The following is a 21,136-nucleotide window of genomic DNA, read 5'->3' as shown; positions in this document are numbered from 1 at the left end:
GTGGAATGAGAAAGTTTTAGGACCTCACTGGCAGGTCTGGGCAGCTGGAAAACTGCGGGAATACTTTTGGGAAGAAGGTGGCTTTTTGTGTATCATGGGCTGTGGCAAGAGAACTTGATTTACACCCACCCTAGTATCAGGCATGCTCCAAGAAAGCAAAGGTTAAATACCGTAGGTTTTTTTTTTTTTTTTTTTTTGGTAGCAATTTGCAAATTGATTCTGTAATCATCATTAGTTTCCTAATCAAAATAACAGTCAATTCACTGTTTCTCGCAAAGTTTCTTTCATTTTCCTAACTTCCTGTTTCTTCAACCTGGATTGTCCTTTCTCTCACGTTCACAAATTAAAATTCTGGTGATTATTTGAGACTCAACTGAGATGCTAAATCTTTGTGGGAGTCTTCTCTAATTTCCCAGTTTGGTTCTACCTGGCTCATCAAGTGTTTATCAAACAGTTTTTGAGGTGCAGGTGATTTGGGAATGGAGATGGCCGAGGTCTGGTCTTCTCTCTAGTGAATCTCACACCCTAATTAATAAACTGCTCTTTGCTTTGCTCTATTCCACTTTTAGTATTCGTGCTGCCAAAGCAAGCACTTTTTTTTTTTTTTTTAATGATTCAGTCTCCATAGAGACTGCCAAAAATTGCCAACGCCGACTATATTTCAAGTCGTCATGGCGGGGTTTTGGGAAAAGTTTTCAATTAGCAATAATCGCGCCTCGGCTAAACCTCATTGGCTACGATACTGCCACTGCGCAAAGCTGCTTCGCTCTATTATAGCATCACTTCTACCTCCAACACTTTATTTTCTGTGCATTTTTTGCTATCATATTGTTCTGTATCACTATATTTTGAGTTCCTGGAAAAGTGGTAGAATGACTTCAACTCTATGCCAAGAATGTGGTACAAATGTAACATGTGTTTCCTGAATGGACAAATGAATGGATGAGAGGAGGAGATGGCTGCAAAGAAATGAAATTCAGCCTTCTTCAGTATTTTATCTTTAGCTTCAGAATTAAGTCCTGTGATGACATTAGAGAAAATTCTGAAATTTCTTGGGCTTTGGAAATGGCTTCGACTCCATAAAGCTGGCCTATAAGATCAGGAAGAGCAAGGATTACCAGAATTATAGAAGGAAAAGATTTCAGGACAAGAACTAGCCCTCTTTTCCCTTATTCTCAATTTATGAGTTCAAGTCCTACCTGACACAGGTATGAATAAACTTTAAGAACCTGGAAGGTGGTATAGTATAATGCTTAAACATGCAGATTCTGGATTTGCATCCTCACTCTGTGGCTTACTAACCATCCATCCTTATGTGACCTTGTGCAAATTACATAATCTCTCTAGGTTTCAGTTTCCTTATAAATAAAATGGGGATTATTATGATTATAATAGTACCTCCCAGGGTTATTAGGAATGTTAAATGAGTTAATACATAGAAAACACGTAGAACAGTGATTGGAACATAGTACTAAATTGTCACCTATAATATAACATTGCATAAATAACATAGCTCAGTAAATTTAGCTGTTACTGACTTATGCTAGCTGAAAAAAGTAGATTCACAAGGCTTTCATCTACACAGATGTGGAAGCCTTCTCTTATTTCTCAAGGCTATAGTCTACACTGATGTAGGCTGAAGCCTTGATTACAGTGGCATATTGGGAATTGCTGGAAAATTAAGAGGCTGTTGGTAAGAGTCCCTAACCAATTGGAGGGGCACCCATACCTTTCCTTACTTAGTGCATACTTAGTTGACTCTTACAGTGTGCAAACTCTGCCATCATTTATTTAACCATTCTTTAATTTATGGGTACTTGGGTCATTTCCAGTTTTTTAAAAGAATGCTGCAGTGAAAATCTTCAGCTGTCATTTTTCACATTACTGTGGGAGAATGTGGTGGGAGGCGCCATGGGGGTGAGCGACCCCATGTGTGACCAGGCTTTGTGACGTTTTGACTCTGTCCTTCCCAATGTTCCTCCTACAGTGGCTGCCCCTGGGTGATGATGGCTGCGTGAGTGCCCGCCGTGGCCCACTGGAAGTGTGAGAGCATGGGGAGCAGCATGTTGGACCACAGGGTGAGGCCAGGCCCTGTCTCCCACGGCCAGGAGCGAGGACGTGGAGCTGCCCTAGGAAGGCTGTGTGCCCAAGGGCCAGGAGCTGGCTGCCCTGTGGCCAGAGATCCCCATGCCCGAGGAGCAGGAGTACCACTACCACAGCCCCGATGGGGACTCCAGCGCCAACTACATGAATAACACCTCTGAGGAGGAGGACTATGACAAGGGCCTGCCCGAGGAAGAGGACATCACCTACTATATTCACTACTGCCCCGAGGATGACAGGTACCTGGAGGGCATGGACTACAACTGGGAGGAGTACCTTGCTCACGGTGTGCACCCTGTGGACACTGACGAGTGCCAGGAGGCAGTGGAGGAGTAGGCAGAGGGCAGACTTGGCAGGCCAGCACCCTTATGGCCACAGGGCTGAGGGAAGCCAGAATTACCCGGACAGCCACCTGCCCATCCTGGAGGATGAGTCCTCTGTACTGGAGGCCTATGACCAGGAAGAAGATGGACACTACTGTCACAGCAAAGAGGACTACCAGGACTGCTACCCCATGGAGGCCAATGGGAACACCAGTGCCTTTCCCTACCACCTGAGGTGTGGGGATGGGGACCTGGAGGACCAGGAGGAGGCCATCAACCAGATCATGAGCATGAGCATGACCAGCATCACTAGCGCTGGTGAGGCCAGCATGGGCCTGAGCTGGGACCTGGGGACTCTGCAGAGGCCTGCCTGCCCAGCAAGGCCAGCTGCAGCCCCAGCAGGCATGAAACGAGGCCCAAGTCACTGAACCTCCCTCTTGAGGCCAAGCACTGTGGAGACCCCCAGAGAGGCTTCAAGCCTAAGATCAGGACCCCAGAGGAGAGGCCGAAGTGGCCCCACAAGCAGGTAGGACTCTGGCTGTCTCAGGGAAGGGAGCAGAGGGGCCCAAGAGCAAGAAATGTCCCAGTACAGCCCCCACAGATGCTGAAGTGAGGCAGTGGGAGGGGTTGCGTGCCTTGCAGTTCTTTTTGTTTGTTTGTTTGTTTTTTTGTTTTTGCCTTTCAGTTCTAATGGTGGCTGAGCTCTTCATTGGTTCAATTGCCGGGCATCTTGTGTGGATGCTCTGGCCACTCTTACACTCACCCCTCAGACTCAGGAGTAAAGTCTTGTTGAGGGCCAATTGGCAACTAGTTTTTGGCAGAAGATGCCCCTCCTCCCACCTAGAAGTGGTTCGATATCTCCCCCACTGCCCTGGATCTGCTCATGGTGGGGTGGTGTCTGTGGGAGAGCCCCTCAATCCTCAGGGGTTTACTTGTTCCAGTGGGGCAGTGGCAAAGATGCAGCCAGTGGTGGGTGGCCTGGTGGCTGGGGTGGGACCTGGAGTGTATTTCACAGTGGACAGGTCTCTGAAAGCCCAGGGGCCTTGGCCTGATGGGCAGTTAGCTGTGAATAACTATTTGGAAAAGGATCCTGCAGATCTTATCTTGCAGGATTGTTACATAGGTATACACATGCCATGGTGGTTTGCTGCCTCCATCCCCCCATCACCAACATTAGGTATTTCTCCTAATGAAAATGATGGTTTCCAGCTTTATCCACGTCCTTGCAAAGAACATGAACTCATTCTCTTTTATGGCTGCATAGTATTCCATGGTGTATATGTGCCACATTTTCTTTATTCAGTCTATCTTTGGTGGGCATTTGGGTTGGTTCCAAGTGTCTGCTATTGTAAACAGTGCTGCAGTGAACGTACATGTGCATGTGTCTTTATAATAGGTCAATTTATAATCCTTTCAGTATATACCCAGTATTGGGATTGCTGGGTCAAATATACAAGAATAAAACAACCCCATCAAAAATTGGACGAAAGATATGAACAGACACTTTTCAAAACAAGACATTTATGAGGCCAGCAAACATATGAAAAAATGCTCCTCAGCACTGGTCATTGGAGAAATGCAAATTAAAACCACATTGAGTTACCATATCATGCCAGTCAGAATGGTGATCATTAAAAAAAATCTAGAGACAACAGATGCTGGAGAAGATGTGGAGAAATAGGAACACTTTTACACTGTTGGGAGTGTAAATTAGTTCAACCATTGTGGAAGACAGTGTGGTGATTCCTCAAGGATCTAGAAATTGAAGTATATATATAATTCTTTAATATAAATAATCTATATCTTAGAATGTAGAATATAATTCTTTAATATAAATAACCTATATCTTAGAATATATTTATAAATATCTTATCAGACATAAGACTTGCAAATATTTTCTTTTTTTCTGTGGATTGCCTTTCCACTCTTTTGAACATATTCTTTGATGCAAAAGAGTTTTAAGTTTCAAATAAGTGTAATTTATCTACTTTCAATTTAGTTGCCTGTGTTTTTGGTGTTTAATCTAAGAAAGCATTGCCAAATCCAATATTACAAACCTTTCCATTGTTTTCCTCTAAGACTTTAGTACTATTAGCTATTGCATTTAGCTCTTTGATCTAATTTGAGTTAATTTTTTTGTATCTGCTGTAAGGTAAGCATCCTAGTTTTTCTTTGGCATATAGATATCCAGTTTATGCAGGATCACTTTTATTGAAAAGACTGTCTGCTTGGTCATGTGTTTTTCTTCCCCTAAAGTTTATATGTTAAACCCTAACCCCCTTGATAATGGTATTAAAATTGGAACCTTGAAGAGGTGATTAGTTAGGTCATAAAAGTTTCATCCTCATAAATGGGATTAGTTCCTTTATGAAAGAGGCCGAGGCTGGGGGCAGTGGCTCACTCCTGTAATTCCAGCATTTTGGGAGGCCAAGGTGGGTGGATCACCTGAGGTCAGGAGTTTGAAACCAGCCTGGCCAACATGGTGAAATTGCGTCTCTACTAAAAATACAAAATTAACTGGGCTTGGTGATGTGTGCCTGTAATGCCAGCTTCTCTGGAGCCTGAGGCAGGAGAATCACTTAGTACCTGGGAGGCAGAGGTTGCAGTGAGCTGGGATAGCACCACTGCCCTCCATCCTGGGTGACAGAGGGAGACTGTCTTAAAAAAAAAAAGCATAAATAAGCCTGTTTACCCATTCTGTCATGTGAGAACACAACACATAGAAGGTGCTATCTATGAGGAATAGGCCCTCATCAGACACTGAGTATGTTGCTGTCTCTTTCTTGGACTCCTCAGGCTCCAGAACTGTGAGCAATAAATCATGTTGTTTACAAATTGCCCAGTCCAAGTTATTTTGTTATAGAAGCCCAAATAGTTTAATACAATCCTTTCCTCATTGAATGTTAGTGCCTGTGTCAAAAATCAATTGATTATAAATATGATTATTTATTTTTGGAGTCTCTACTATGTTCCATTGGTATATGTGTGTGTTTTCATGCCAGAACCACACTCATGTGATTATTGTAGCTTTGCAGTAAAATTTGAAATCAGAAAATATGAGGCATACAACTTTGTTCTTCTTAAGATTATTTTGGCTACTCAGGGTCCCTTGAATTTCATAGGAATTTTAAATATTTTTTTCAATTTCTGGAAAAAACACTTTTGGGATTTGATAGGGATGAACACTTTGGGTTGTATTGACATCTTAACAATATTACCTTTTCCAATTCATGAGCAAAGTTGTCTTTCCATTTATTTATATCTTTAATTTGTATCAGCAATGTTTTGTAGTTTTCAATGTATTAGTCTTTACCTCTTTGATTGTATTTATTATAAATACTTTATTATTTTCAATAAAATTATTTTCTTGCTTTTTCAGATTCTTCAATGGTAGTGTATGGAAATAATTTTTTTTTTTTCAGTCCCTGATCTAGCCATCCTGGCAATTGATTTTTTTTTTTTTTTTTGAGACGGAGTTTGGCTCGTTACCCAGGCTGGAATGCAATGGCGCGATCTCGGCTCACCGCAACCTCCGCCTCCTGGGTTCAGGCAATTCTCCTGTCTCAGCCTCCTGAGTAGCTGGGATTACAGGCACGCGCCACCATGCCCAGCTAATTTTTTGTACTTTTAGTAGAGACGGGGTTTCACCATGTTGACCAGGATGGTCTCGATCTCTTGACTTCGTGATCCACCCGCCTCGGCCTCCCAAAGTGCTGGGATTACAGGCGTGAGCCACCATGCCCAGCTCTGGCAATTGATTTTTATGTGATAGTTTTTTTTTTTTTTTTAATTGCATTTTAGGTTTTGGGGTACATGTGAAAAACATGCAAGGTTGTTGCATAGGTGCATACGTGGCAGTGTGATTTGCTGCCTTCCTCCCCTTCACCTATATCTGACATTTCTCCCCATGCTATCCCTCCCCAACTCCCCACCCCGCCACTGTCCCTCTCACTCCCCACCAACAGACCACAGAGTATAGTGCTCCCCTCCCTGTGTCCATGTGTTCTCATTGTTCAACACCCACCTATGAGTGAGAACATGTGGTGTTTGATTTTGTGTTTTTGTGTCAGTTTGCTGAGAATGATGGTTTCCAGGTTCATCCATGTCCCTACAAAGGACGCAAACTCATCGTTTTTGATGGCTGCATAATATTCCATGGTGTATATATGCCACATTTTTCCTGTCCAGTCTATCATCGATGGGCATTTGGGTTGGTTCCAGGTCTTTGCTATTGTAAACTGTGCTGCAATGAACATTCGTGTGCATGTGTCCTTATAGTAGAACGATTTATAATCCTTTGGATATATACCGAGTAATGGGATTGCTGGGTCAAATGGAATTTCTATTTCTAGGTCCTTGAGGAATCACCACACTGTCTTCCACAATGGTTGAACTAATTTACACTCCCACCAACAGTGTAAAAGTGTTCCTATTTCTCCACATCCTCTCCAGCATCTGTTTTCTCCAGATTTTTTAATGATCTCCATACTAACTGGCATGAGATGGTATCTCAGTGTAGTTTTGATTTGCATTTCTCTAATGACCAGTGATGATGAGCATTTTTTCATATGCTTGTTGGCCTCATGTATGTCTTCTTTTGTAAAGTATCTGTTCATATCCTTCGCCCATTTTTGAATGGGCTTGTTTGTTTTTTTCTTGTAAATCTGTTTTAGCTCATTGTAAATTCTGGATATCAGCCCTTTGTCAGATGGGTAGGCTGCAAAATTTTTTTCCCATTCTGTTGGTTGCCGATTCACTCTATTGATTGTTTCTTTCGCCATGCAGAAGCTGTGGAGTTTGATTAGGTCCCATTTGTCTATTTTGGCTTTTGTTGCCAATGCTTTTGGTGTTTTGGTCATAAAGTCCTTGCCTACGCCTATGTCCTGAATGGTTTTGCCTAGGTTTTCTTCTAGTGTTTTTATGGTGTTAGGTCTTATGTTTAAGTCTTTAATCCATCTGGAGTCAATTTTAGTGTAAGGTGTCAGGAAGGGGTCGAGTTTCTGCTTTCTGCATATGGCTAGCCAGTTTTCCCAACACCACTTATTGAACAGGGATTCCTTTCCCCATTTCTTGTTTTTGTCAGGTTTATCAAAGATCGGGTGGTTGTAGATATGTTGTGTCGCCTCTGACGCCTCTGTTCTGTTCCATTGGTCTATATCTCTGTTTTGGTACCAGTACCATGCTGTTTTGATTACTGTAGCCTTGTAGTAGAGTTTGAAGTCCGGTAGTGTGATGCCTCCCGCTTTGTTCTTTTTGCTTAGAATTGACTTGGCTATGCGGGCTCTCTTTTGGTTCCATATGAAGTTTAAGGTGGTTTTTTCCAGTTCTGTGAAGAAGGTCTTTGGTAGCTTGATGGGGATAACGTTGAATCTGTAAATTACTTTGGGCAGTATGGCCATTTTCACGATATTGATTCTTCCTAACCATGAACATGGAATGTGTCTCCATCTGTTTGTGTCCTCTCTTATTTCGTTGAGCAGTGGTTTGTAGTTCTCCTTGAAGAGGTCCTTTACGTTCCTTGTTAGTTGTATTCCTAGGTATTTTATTCTTTTTGTAGCAATTGTGAATGGCAGTTCGTTCTTGATTTGGCTCTCTTTAAGTCTGTTATTGGTGTATAGGAATGCTTGTGAGTTTTGCACATTGATTTTGTATCCTGAGACTTTGCTGAAGTTGCTTATCAGTTTCAGGAGATTTTGGGTTGAGATGATGGGGTCTTCTAGATATACAATCATGTCGTCTGCAAATAGAGACAATTTGACTTCCTCCTTTTCTTTTTTTTTTTTTTATATAAATATTAACATTTATTTACTTCAGCTTCTCTTATGGTTTTATTATTATTATTATTATTATTATTATTTTTATTTTATTTATTTATTTATTTATTTATTTTTATTGCCTTTTAGGTTTTGGGGTACATGTGAAAAACATGCAAAGTTGTTGCATAGGTGCATTCATGGCAGTGTGATTTGCTGCCTCCCTCCCCCTCACCCATATCTGGCATTTCTCCCCATGCTATCCCTCCCCAACTCCCCCCGCCGCTGTCCCCCCCACTCCCCCGCAACAGACCCCCGTGTATAGTGCTCCCCTCCCTGTGTCCATGTGTTCTCCTTGTTCAACACCCTCCTATGAGTGAGAACATGTGGTGTTTGGTTTTGTGTTCTTGTGTCAGTTTGCTGAGAATGATGGTTTCCAGGTTCATCCATGTCCCTACAAAGGACGCGAACTCCTCATTTTTAATGGCTGCATAATAGTCCATGGTGTATATGTGCCACATTTTTCCTGTCCAGTCTATCATTGATGGGCATTTGGGTTGGTTCCAGGTCTTTGCTATTGTAAACTGTGCTGCAATGAACATCCGTGTGCATGTGTCCTTATAGTAGAACGATTTATAATCCTTTGGATATATGCCCAGTAATGGGATTGCTGGGTCAAATGGAATTTCTATTTCTAGGTCCTTGAGGAATCGCCACACTGTTTTCCACAGTGGTTGAACTAATTTACACTCCCACCAACAGTGTAAAAGTGTTCCTATTTCTCCACATCCTCTCCAGCATCTATTTTCTCCAGATTTTTTAATGATCGCCATTCTAACTGGCGTGAGATGGTATCTCAATGTAGTTTTGATTTGCATTTCTCTAATGACCAGTGATGATGAGCATTTTTTCATATGTTTGTTGGCCTCTTGTATGTCTTCTTTTGTAAAGTATCTGTTCATATCCTTCGCCCATTTTTGAATGGGCTTGTTTGTTGTTTTCTTGTAAATCTTTTTTAGCTCATTGTAAATTCTGGATATCAGCCCTTTGTCAGATGTGTAGGCTGCAAAAATTTTTTCCCATTCTGTTGGTTGCCAATTCACTCTATTGACTGTTTCATTTGCCGTGCAGAAGCTGTGGAGTTTGATTAGGTCCCATTTGTCTATTTTGGCTTTTGTTGCCAATGCTTTTGGTGTTTTGGTCATAAAGTCCTTGCCTACGCCTATGTCCTGAATGGTTTTGCCTAGGTTTCCTTCTAGTGTTTTTATGGTGTTAGGCCTTATGTTTAAGTCTTTAATCCATCTGGAGTCAATTTTAGTGTAAGGTGTCAGGAAGGGGTCGAGTTTCTGCTTTCTGCATATGACTAGCCAGTTTTCCCAACACCACTTATTGAACAGGGAATCCTTTCCCCATTGCTTGTTTTTATCAGGTTTATCAAAGATCGGGTGGTTGTAGATATGTTGTGTCGCCTCCGACGCCTCTGTTCTGTTCCATTGGTCTATATCTCTGTTTTGGTACCAGTACCATGCTGTTTTGATTACCGTAGCCTTGTAGTAGAGTTTGAAGTCCGGTAGTGTGATGCCTCCCGCTTTGTTCTTTTTGCTTAGAATTGACTTGGCTATGCGGGCTCTCTTTTGGTTCCATATGAAGTTTAAGGTGGTTTTTTCCAGTTCTGTGAAGAAGGTCATTGGTAGCTTGATGGGGATAGCGTTGAATCTGTAAATTACTTTGGGCAGTATGGCCATTTTCACGATATTAATTCTTCCTAACCATGAACATGGAATGTTTCTCCATCTGTTTGTGTCCTCTCTTATTTCGTTGAGCAGTGGTTTGTAGTTCGCCTTGAAGAGGTCCTTTACGTTCCTTGTTAGTTGTATTCCTAGGTATTTTATTCTCTTTGTAGCAATTGTGAATGGCAGTTCGTTCTTGATTTGGCTCTCTTTAAGTCTATTATTGGTGTATAGGAATGCTTGTGATTTTTGCACATTGATTTTGTATCCTGAGACTTTGCTGAAGTTGCTTATCAGTTTCAGGAGATTTTGGGCTGAGATGATAGGGTCTTCTAGATATACAATCATGTCGTCTGCAAATAGAGACAATTTGACTTCCTCCTTTCCTAATTGAATACCCTTTATTTCTTTTTCTTGTCTGATTGCTCTGGCTAGAACTTCCAGTACTATATTGAACAGGAGTGGTGAGAGAGGGCATCCTTGTCTAGTGCCCGATTTCAAAGGGAATGCTTCCAGTTTTTGCCCATTCAGTATGATATTGGCTGTTGGTTTGTCATAAATAGCTTTTATTATTTTGAGGTACGTTCCATCGATACCTAGTTTATTGAGAGTTTTTAGCATAAAGGGCTGTTGAATTTTGTCGAAGGCCTTCTCTGTATCAATTGAGATAATCATGTGGTTTTTGTCTTTGGTTCTGTTTATGTGGTGAATTACATTTATAGACTTGTGTATATTGAACCATCCTTGCATCCCCGGGATGAATCCTACTTGATCATGGTGGATAAGCTTTTTGATGTGCTGTTCCAATCGGCTTGCCAGTATTTTATTGAAGATTTTTGCATCTATGTTCATCATGGATATTGGCCTGTAGTTTTCTTTTCTTGTTGAGTCTCTGCTGGGTTTTGGTATTAGGATGATGTTGGTCTCATAAAACGATTTGGGAAGGATTCCCTCTTTTTGGATTATTTGGAATAGTTTCAGTAGGAATGGTACCAGTTCCTCTTTGTATGTCTGGTAGAATTCGGCTGTGAACCCATATGGACCTGGGCTTTTTTTGGGTGGTAGGCTCTTAATTGCTGCCTCGACTTCAGACCTTGTTATTGGTCTATTCAGGGTTTCGACTTCTTCCTGGTTTAGGCTTGGGAGGAGGCAACTGTCCAGGAATTTATCCATTTCTTCCCGGTTTTCTAGTTTATGTGCATGAGTTGCTTGTAATAATCTCTGATGATGGTTTGAATTTCTGTGGAATCTGTGGTGATATCTCCTTTATCATTTTTTATTGCATCTATTTGGTTATTCTCTCTTTTCTTTTTTATTAATCTGGCTAGTGGTCTGTCTATTTTGTTGATCTTTTCAAAAAACCAGCTCCTGGATTTATTGATTTTTTGAAGGGTTTTTCGTGTCTCTATCTCCTTCAATTCTGCTTTGATCTTAGTTATTTCTTGTCTTCTGCTAGGTTTTGAGTTTTTTTGATCTTGCTCCTCTAGCTCTTTCAATTTTGATGATAGGGTGTCACTTTTAGATCTCTCCTTTCTTCTCATGTGGGCACTTATTGCTATATATTTTCCTCTAGAGACTGCTTTAAATGTGTCCCAGAGATTCTGGTATGTGGTGTCTTCATTATCGTTGGTTTCGAAGAACGTCTTTATTTCTGCCTTCATTTCAGTGTTTATCCAGTCAGCATTCAGGAAAAAGTTGTTCATTTTCCATGAAGCTGTGCGGTTCTGGGTTGGTTTCTGAATTCTGAGTTCTAACTTGATTGCACTGTGATCTGAGAGACCGTTTGTTATGGTTTCCGTTCTTTTGCATTTGCTGAGGAGTGATTTACTTCCAATTATGCGGTCAATTTTAGAGTAGGTGTGATGTGGTGCTGAGAAGAATGTATATTCTGTGGATTTGGGGTGGAGAGTTCTGTAAATGTCTATTAGGTTTGCTTGTTCCAGGTCCGAGTTCAAGTCCTGGATATCCTTGTTAATTTTCTGTCTCGTTCATCTGTCTAATATTGACAATGGGGTCTTTAAGTCTCCTACTGTTATTGTGTGGGAGTCTAGGTCTCTTTGTAATTCTTGAAGAACTTGTCTTATGTATCTGGGTGCTCCTGTATTAGGTGCATATATATTTAGGATCGTTAGCTCTTCTTGTTGCATTGATCCTTTTACCATTATGTAATGTCCTTCTTTGTCTCTTTTGATCTTTGTTGCTTTAAAGTCTATTTTATCAGAGATGAGAATTGCCACTGCTGCTTTTTTTTGCTCTCCGTTTGCTTGATAAATCTTCCTCCATCCCTTTATTTTGAGCCTTTGTGTATCCTTGCATGTGAGGTGGGTTTCCTGGATACAGCACACTGATGGGTTTTGGCTTTTTATCCAATTTGCCAGTCTGTGTCTTTTGATTGGGGCATTTAGTCCGTTTACATTTAGGGTTAATATTGTTATGTGTGAATTCGATCCTGTCATTTTGATGCTAGCTGGCTGTTTTGCCCATTGGTTGATGCAGATTCTTCATTGTGTTGATGCTCTTTACCATTTGGTGTGTTTTTGGAGTGGCTGGTACTGGTTGTTCTTTTCTATGTGTAGTGCCTCCTTCAGGAGCTCTTGTAAAGCTCGTCTGGTGGTGATGAAATCTCTGAGTACTTGCTTGTTCAAAAAGGATTTTATTTTTCCTTCACTTATGAAGCTTAGTTTGACTGGATATGAAATTCTGGGTTGAAAGTTCTTTTCTTTAAGGATGTTGAATATCGGCCCCCACTCTCTTCTGGCCTGTAGGGTTTCTGCTGAGAGATCTGCTGTGAGTCTGATGGGCTTCCCTTTGTGGGTAACCCGACCTTTCTCTCTGGCTCCCCTTAGTATTTTCTCCTTCATTTCAACCCTCTTGAATCTGATGATTATGTGCCTCAGGGTTGCTCTTCTAGAGGAATATCTTTGTGGTGTTCTCTGTATTTCCTGGACTTGAATATTGGCCTGCCTTGCTAGGTTGGGGAAGTTTTCCTGGATAATATCCTGGAGAGTATTTTCCAGCTTGGATGCATTCTCTTCGTCACATTCAGGTACCCCTATCAAACGTAGATTAGGTCTTTTCACATAGTCCCATATTTCTTGTTGACTTTGTTCATTCCTTTTTACCCTGTTTTCTCTAATCTTGCCTTCTCATTTTATTTCATTGAGTTGATCTTCTACCTCTGATATCCTTTCTTCTGCTTGGTTAATTAGGCTGTTGAAACTTGTGCATGCCTCACGAAGTTCTCGTGTTGTGTTTTTCAGCTCCATCAATTCACTCATATTCCTCTCTAAGTTGTCCATTCTTGTTAGCATTTCGTCAAGTCTTTTTTCAAGGTTCTTAGTTTCTTTGCATTGGGTTAGAACATGTTCTTTTAGCTCACGAAAGTTTCTTATTATCCACTTTCTGAAAGCTGATTCTGTCATTTCATCACACTCATTCTCCATCCAGTCTTGTTCCCTTGCTGGTGGCGAGTTGTGCTCCCTTGTAGGAGGAGAAGTGTTCTGATTTTGGGTGTTTTCTTCCTTTTTGCGCTGATTTCTTCCCATCTTTGTGGATTTATCCGCTTATCGACTTTGTTGTTGCTGTCTTTCTCATTTTGGTAATTTTAAGTCTGCAGCAGCAGCAGAACTCATAAACCCTCTTTTCTCCCCCAGGTGTTCTGTTCCAGGGAGTTAGGGCTTAAGGATTTTCCGCTGTCTTGCTGTTGTTTTCCCTGCCCACAAGGTGGCAGCCTAGTCACACTCAGCCTGCAGAGGCTTCGTTGAGTTGCCGTTGGCTCCGCCCAGCTTCCTTGTGAACTTCTCTGCAGTCCTGTTTATATGGGTGTAGTTAGAACTGCTTCCGCTATGTTGGCCCGCCCCTGTAGTGACAGAGTCTCTGTAGTGGCAGGTTGCCTTGGTTATGGCAAATTTCCCTGGGAACTGCAGGGTGTGTCCTGATGGAGGACGCCCCTCTTCCACAGAGCTGGACCTACTCGGGTTCAGTTGTGTTTCCTGTGGCGCTTTCTTTGCCCAGGAATCTCCTGCCTTGACTCCCTGTTTCAGCTCCCCTTGCTGGCTTACAGGGACTCAGTCTCACTCACTCTGCAGAAGGAGCCGCTGCCCCCTGCCTCTGGGCACAGGCCAAGCGGCCGCGCTGGTCAAACCAGCCCCGCTGGTGACCCGTGGGGCTCTTCTGCCTGTGAATCTCCTGGTCTGTGGGCAGTAAAAATCCGCTGCCCTGTGAGCCGTTGCATCAGCTGAAGCAGCGGCTCTGAGATTCGTGGCGCGTTTTTGCCCGGGAATCTCCTGGCTTGACTTCCTGTTTCAGCTCTCCTTGCTGGCTTACAGGGGACTCAGTCTCACTCACTCTGCAGAAGGAGCCACTGCCCCCTGCCTCAGGGTGCAGGCTGAGCGGCCGCGCCGGTCAAACCAGCGGCGCTGGAGAACCGTGGTGCTCTTCCGCCTGTGAATCTCCTGGTCTGTGGGCAGTAAAAATCCATCTGGAAATGCAGTGTCCACTCACCCTCTGCGCTTTCTCTTGGAGCTGCAATCCCAAGTTCCTCCTAACTGGCCATCTTGGATCCTCCCTCCATGTGGTAGTTTTTTTAATCCTGCTACTTTGTTTAATTTATCTGTTAGTTCTAACAAGTATTATGGGGCAGAATTTTACACAGTAGGATACAGCACTGGGTAGAGTTGTGAGGCTCCCAATCCAGGCCCTAACTCCAAGACTGTATTCCTAGACACACCCTGGGCCAAAAGGGAACCTGCTGCCTTGAAGGAAAGGCCCCATCCTGGCAGGATTTATCTCCTCACTACGAGCCCTAGGGTCCAGAATAACCAGCAGTGATACCTAGGTAGTAAACTATGGGCCTCGGGCTCCTAGACATGCTGGTTTCAGGGGTAACCCAGCATATTTTCAATGGTGATGGCTATGGCAAAAGACCCCTGATGTTTGAGAAAAGCAGAGGGAAAATTAAAGGGAACTTCATCTTGCACCTTAGGTGCCAGCCTGGCCACAGGGTAGCAGAGCAAAAAGCAGGCCCTTTGGGTCCCTGAGTCTAGGCCTAGGCTCTTGGACAGCATTTCTGGACCTGCTTTGGGCCAGGGGACCCTCTTCCCATGTGTCAGGGGAGGGGCCTGGTGGAAGGTGATTAGATCATGGCAGCAGTTTTCCCCCATGCTGTTCTTATGATAGTGAGTGAGTTCTCATGAGATCTGATAGTTTAAAAGTGTAGCACTTTCCTCATTATTCTCTTTCTCTCTTGCCACCATGTAAGACGTCCCTTGCTTCCCCTTTGCTTTCCACCATGATTGTAAGTTTCCCATGGCCTCCCCAGGCCATGTGGAACTGTGAGTCAATTAAACCTCTTTTCTTTATAAATTACCCAGTCTCAGGTAGTTCTTTATAGCAGTGTGAAAATGAACTAATACACCAGGCGGTACACGTGCAGAATGTGCAGGTTTGTTACATAGGTATACACATGCGATGGTGGTTTGCTGCATCCGTCCCCCCACCACCTACATTAGGTATTTCTCCTAATGTTATCCCTCCCCAATTCCCCCACCCCCTGCTAACCCTCCCCTATCCCCCCAACACCTGACAGGCCCTGGTGTGTGATGTTCTCCCCGCCGTTTCCATCTGTTCTCATTGTTCAACACCCACTTATGAGTGAGAACATGCAGTGTTTGGTTTTCTGTTCTTGTGTTAGTTTGCTGAGAATGATGGTTTTCAGCATCATCCATGTCCCTGCAAAGGACATGAACTTTTTTTAAATGGCTGCATAGTATTCCATGGTGTATATGTGTTACATTTTCTTTATCTAATCTGTCCTTGATGGGCATTTGGATTGGTTCCAAGTCTTTGCTATTGTAAACAGTGCTGCAATAAACATATGTGTGCATGTGTCTTTATAAAGAAGGACTTATAATCCTTTGGGTATATACCCAGTAATGGATTGCTGGGTCAAATGGTATTTCTAGTTCTAGGTCCTTGAGGAATTGCCACACTGTTTTCCACAATGGTTGAATTAATTTACACTTCCACCAACAGTGTAAAAGCATTCCTATTTCTCCACATCCTCTCCAACATCTGTTGTCTCCTGATTTTTCTAATGATCGCCATTCTAACTGGCATGAGATAGTATCTCAATGTGGTTTTGATTTGCATTTCTCTAATGACCAGTGATGATAAGCTTTTTTTCATATGTTTGTTGGCTGCATAAATATCTTCTTTTGAAAAGTAGCTTTTCATATTCTTTGGGCAAAGGGTATGATGAGGTTTTTTTTTTTTTTTTCTTGTATATTTGTTTAGGTTCTTTGTAGATTCTAATATCTCTTTGTAGAGATATTAGCTCTTTGTCAGTTGGGTGGATTGCAAAAATTTTTTTCCCATTCTGTTGGTTGCCAGTTCACTCTAATGATCGTTTCTTTTGCTGTGCAGAAGCTCTTAAACTTAATTAGATCCTGTTGGGAAAAGCAGCAAAGGAGAAAGGGCTTACAGAGTGCGTACATAAATTGGTTGTGAGTAACATGTAAACAGGGAACAACAAATTGCAGAAGGCCACAGGAGGCATCTGAGGAGGAAGGCCCCTCTATGCCTCATGTTCCGGTGCAGGGTGACGTAGGCTCTGTTACCATAAACATTGTGCTCAAAAGAAAGAATGAAGTATGCCTACAAGGTGTAGAACATAGACTCAAGGGCAAATCTAAGAGATACTGGCTTTAAAGAGGAGGTAGAGAAAGAGATGGGGGTAGAAAGTTTATTCAAAGGGATAAGAGAACTTCATAAACCTAGAGAAAGATGCAGTATTCAGGTACAAGAATGTTGTAGAACACCAAGCAGATTTAACCCAAAGAATATTGCCTCAAGGCATTTAATAATCATACTCGTAAAGATCATGAAAAGAATAAGAATCTTAAGAGCAGCAAGAATAAAAGAAACATACAATGGAGCTCCATCCAATACATCTGGCAGCAGACTTTGCGTGGAAACATTACATGCCAGGAAAGAATGCCATGACATAAAGTGCTGAAGAAAAAACTTACCCTAGAGTATTATATCTGGTTGACAATATCCTTTAAACATGAAGGAGAAACACTTTTGCAGATAAAAGCTCAGGGAATTTGTTAACAGAGGACTTGTTCTACAAGAAATGCTAAAGGGAGTTCTTCAATCTGAAATAAAAGAACAATGAGCAGCAAGAAATCATCTGAAGGTACAAAACTCAGTGGTAATAAGTACACAGAAACACAACATTGCAACACTAATTGTGGTGTGTAAACTAATCGTTTTAAGTAGAAAGATGAAAAGATGAACAGATCAAATAACTGCAACTTTTCAAGACAGATAGTACAATAAAAAATAGAAATAAAAAGCAAGGAGACAAAGGTTTTAGTAGTTTTTGTTGTTTTACGCAGTCAGTGTTGTCATCAGTTTAATGGGTTATATTTGCAAGCCTCATAGTGTTAGTGTCAAATCCAAAAACAGATACACAAAAAGCAGAAGGAAAAATTAAAACATACCACCAAAGAAAATCAGGTGGAAAACAGGAAGGAAGACTCCAACATCAAACAAAACTGGTGGGAGTAAGTCCTTATCAATAACATCGAATGTAAATGGACTAAACTCTCCAATCAAAGGACAGAGTGAGGTAATTACAAACCCAAGACCTGGCTGGGCACAGTGGCTCATGCCTGTAATTCTGGCACTTTGGAAGGCCAAGGCGGGCGGATCACTTGAGGTCACGAGTTCAAGACCAGCTTGGCCAACATGGTGAAACTCCATCTCTACTAAAAATAGAAAAATTAGCTGGGCATGGTGGCAGGTGCCTGTAATCCTAGCTACTGGGGAGGCTGAGGCAGGAGAAATCCCTTGAACCTGGGAGGTAGAGGTTGCAATGAGCCCAGTATCTCACCATTGCACTCCAGCCTGGGTGACAGAGTGAGACTGTCTCAAAACACACCTACACATGACTCAATGATCCATTGTCAACAAGAAACACTGTTCACCTATAAAGGCACACATAGACTGAAAGTGAAGGGATAGAAAATGATATTCCATGTAAATGGAAACCAAAAAAGCAGGAGTAGCTACACTTGGATTAGACAAAATAGATTTCAAGACAAGAACTAAAGAGATGATGGTCATTACATAATAAAAGGGTCAATTCAGTCTGAGGACATAAAAACTGTAAAGGTATATGCACCCACCACTGGAGCACCTAGATATAAGGTAAATGTTACTAGACCTGAAGAGAGAGACTGCAATACCATAATAGCAGGAGACTTCACCCCACTTACAGTAATGGGCAGATAATCCAGACAAAAAACCAACAACCATCAGACTTCATCTGCACTATGGACCAAATGGACCTAGTAGATATTTGCAGAACATTTTATCTAATGGCTACAGAATACATTCTGACAGCAAATGGATCCTTCTCAGGATAGACCATATGTTAAGCCAAAAAAGTCTTAAAACATTTTTTTAGAAAAATAAAGTATTTTCTCTAACCACAATGGAATAAAAGTAGAAATTAATAAAGAAATTTGAGAAAGTATACAAATACATAGAAATTAAATACACTTCTGAATGACCAGTGAATGGTCATTTGGTGGAATTTGCCACCAAATTCTTTTCCAGATATATCTGATGATCTCCTCTCTCCTGGCCAAATGTACATCCTAGCCCCTTTTGCTTAGTTGGAGCCATAGGTCTAACTTTGGCCAATAAGTTGGGAGTGGAGGTGACATGTCTCTTCCATGCCAGGGCACAGAAATGTTGATTCCAGATTCTTCAGAGCTTTTTTCCCTCTGGCAGCTACTGTCAACCTTTGAGATAGTGACTGTTCTGTCAATCCTAGGTCCTTGATTGAGTATAATACATGCTCTCTCCTGTTGAATGCAAAGGACACACAGCATATGTGAGAAATAAGTCATTGTAGATTTAAGCTGCTGAGATTTTGAGGGTTGATTTTCACTGCAGAATACCATAACCTATTCTGCTTGATACATACACAACAGGAGACACAGACAAGGCTGTTTTATAGTACCAGTGTTCACAATGGCTTTGGAAACAACCCAAATACCTGTCCCCTGAAGGAGGATGACTAAACTGTGGTGTATTTACTCAGTAGGTTATTCAGCAGTGAAAGTAAAATAACTAGTGACATGTAACAATACATAAGAGCTTTAGCAATGTAAATAAAGTGACAGTAAATCCAAAGGATAATTTATAAATATAACACATATTTTCCTCTATGTAACAAGATGCCCTTTTAGAAAACTAAAAATCAAATACTTGCTAAGAATACACATAGACATCATAAAATCATAGAAAAAAGCAGAAAAGTGACAACCACAGGATTCAGAAGAGTTACCTGAAGTATGAAGAGCCATGGAGTAGGATGAAGACTGCATTCTTATATGTAGGCTATTACCAAGATCTTGATTTCTGAGGAGTAGCAGGGGAATAAGTATATTATAAGTACAATATTATTAAGAATAGCTAATGGCAGTTTATTCATGATTAAACACTTTAGGAACTAGAATCATTGCTAATTCATAATCTAAATCTACGTACCTGAGATTGTTGCACATAACGAAATGGTCCTATTGTTTCTATCTTTGCAGAAAGAGGAGCATATACGTAGTTGGGTTCTCAGTCACCCAGAGTTCAGTTAAATACAAATGTGCACCTTTTGCCAGCATTAAGTTCTGAGAGTAGGATGACCTGTGACCAAAAGTATCTTTTTGGTAAGATCCAAATCAGCCAGCCTGAACATTCATATATTTCTTCTATAAGGTTCTTAGTTATATAAATGCTTAAAGGCTGAGCAGGAGGTAGTTTCTGCATGAAACAAAAAAATGAATGATGCAGCGATTACCTGTTGACCATTCTTGTTCGTTCCTATTACTCTGCCAGGCATTGCTCCAAAGACTGGGGACAGGATGGTACATGAGAGCTCTAAAGGCAGGGAAATCTGTTGGGACATGCAGGCAAACAAAATGTATATTATGGAAAGTAAAGGAAGGTTCCTAATCCAGACTGCTAATGGGAGGAGAGGTGACCCCACTGCCACTATCGCCACAACTGATGCTTAAGGTACAAATAAGATCTATCCAGGTAAAAGGGTTGGGATCATGGGGATTATGGAAGATAAAATAAAAAGAGGGGTATCTCAGGCTGAAAGCAGTATGCATAAAAACTCAAGTGAAGGTGGTTTTGGTCAACTCTAAAGTTTAGTCTGGCTGTACAGAAAACAAAGGGGAGAATGACAAGAGGAAATGTGAAGAATAAACAGATCACACAGCGCCTTGCAGGAGTTGGATTTTAGCCTGAGGGCAGTAAATCAGACTGGTGTGTGTTAATCAGAGGTGTGATGTCAGATTTGCATTTCAGAAAAGTGTCTCTGGGCTGCTGTGTGCAGGGAGATGACTTACAGGGTCGATGAGAGTTCCCACAGGAAACAGCACACTCATGGGGTTCGATCAAAGAAAGTTTAAGGAAGAGCTACTTACAGAAGTGTAGGCAAATCAAGGCAACCATGAAGGGAACAGTACAGCACCCAGGAAGTAGTGAGAGCAGAGCCTTCACCATACACCTAGCCAAGAGGGTCAAGGTAGCACAGCTGTGTACCAGGGCTTGGTTGGGGCTGGAGCCAGGAAAGTGGCCACCTAGCAAACTGTGGCTCCAGAGGAATGCCACTGCAAAAACCATGCCCGGAAGGAAGAGGGAGGGGTACCCTGACTGCCATGTCCTTCTAACCCTTGAATTTTCTGCCTATGCCTCCCATTGGCCTAACCCTACCAGAAGACTGATGGCACAGGAGCCCAGGTGATGCAATCTGTAAAGATCAGCCTCCTGGATACAGAAGGATGTAGAGGAGAAAACATGCACAGGAGGCTTGTTAAGGACTGAATCCTCCACTTCCTAGTTTGTTGAAGCCCTAACCCCCAATGTAATGGTATTCAGAGGTAACCGGATTTAGATCAGGTCATGAGGGTAGAGCCCACAATGGGATTTATAACCTTACAAAGAGCAAGAGAGATGAGTCTCTTCCTCCCATGTGAGGAAAAACAACTGTGTCTGTAAATTAGGAAAAGGGCCCTCACCAGAAACAAAATCTGCTAGCACCTTGACTTTGGACTTCCCAGCCTCCAGAACTGAGACATAAATGTCCATTGTTTAAGCTACCCAACCTATATTATTTTGTTATGCCATCCAACGTTGATGAAGACAAAGG

The 21,136-nt window shown here is 41.9% G+C and overlaps 1 non-coding gene across 1 annotated transcript; it reads right to left on the bottom strand.

The window, feature by feature from the left end:
- Positions 1-619: 619 nt before the first annotated feature.
- LOC135278219 (U4 spliceosomal RNA) lies at positions 620-760 on the bottom strand. Its single transcript, XR_010345756.1, has one exon. It is a non-coding gene; the product is annotated as a U4 spliceosomal RNA (small nuclear RNA).
- Between the last annotated feature and the right edge of the window lie 20,376 nt (positions 761-21,136).

This window comes from Aotus nancymaae, unplaced genomic scaffold, assembly GCF_030222135.1.
Source record: "Aotus nancymaae isolate 86718 unplaced genomic scaffold, 86718_ANA_hifiasm-v0.15.2.pri h1tg000036l, whole genome shotgun sequence".
Taxonomy (NCBI): Eukaryota; Metazoa; Chordata; class Mammalia; order Primates; family Aotidae; genus Aotus; species Aotus nancymaae.
This window is presented reverse-complemented; position numbering and strand designations above follow the sequence as displayed.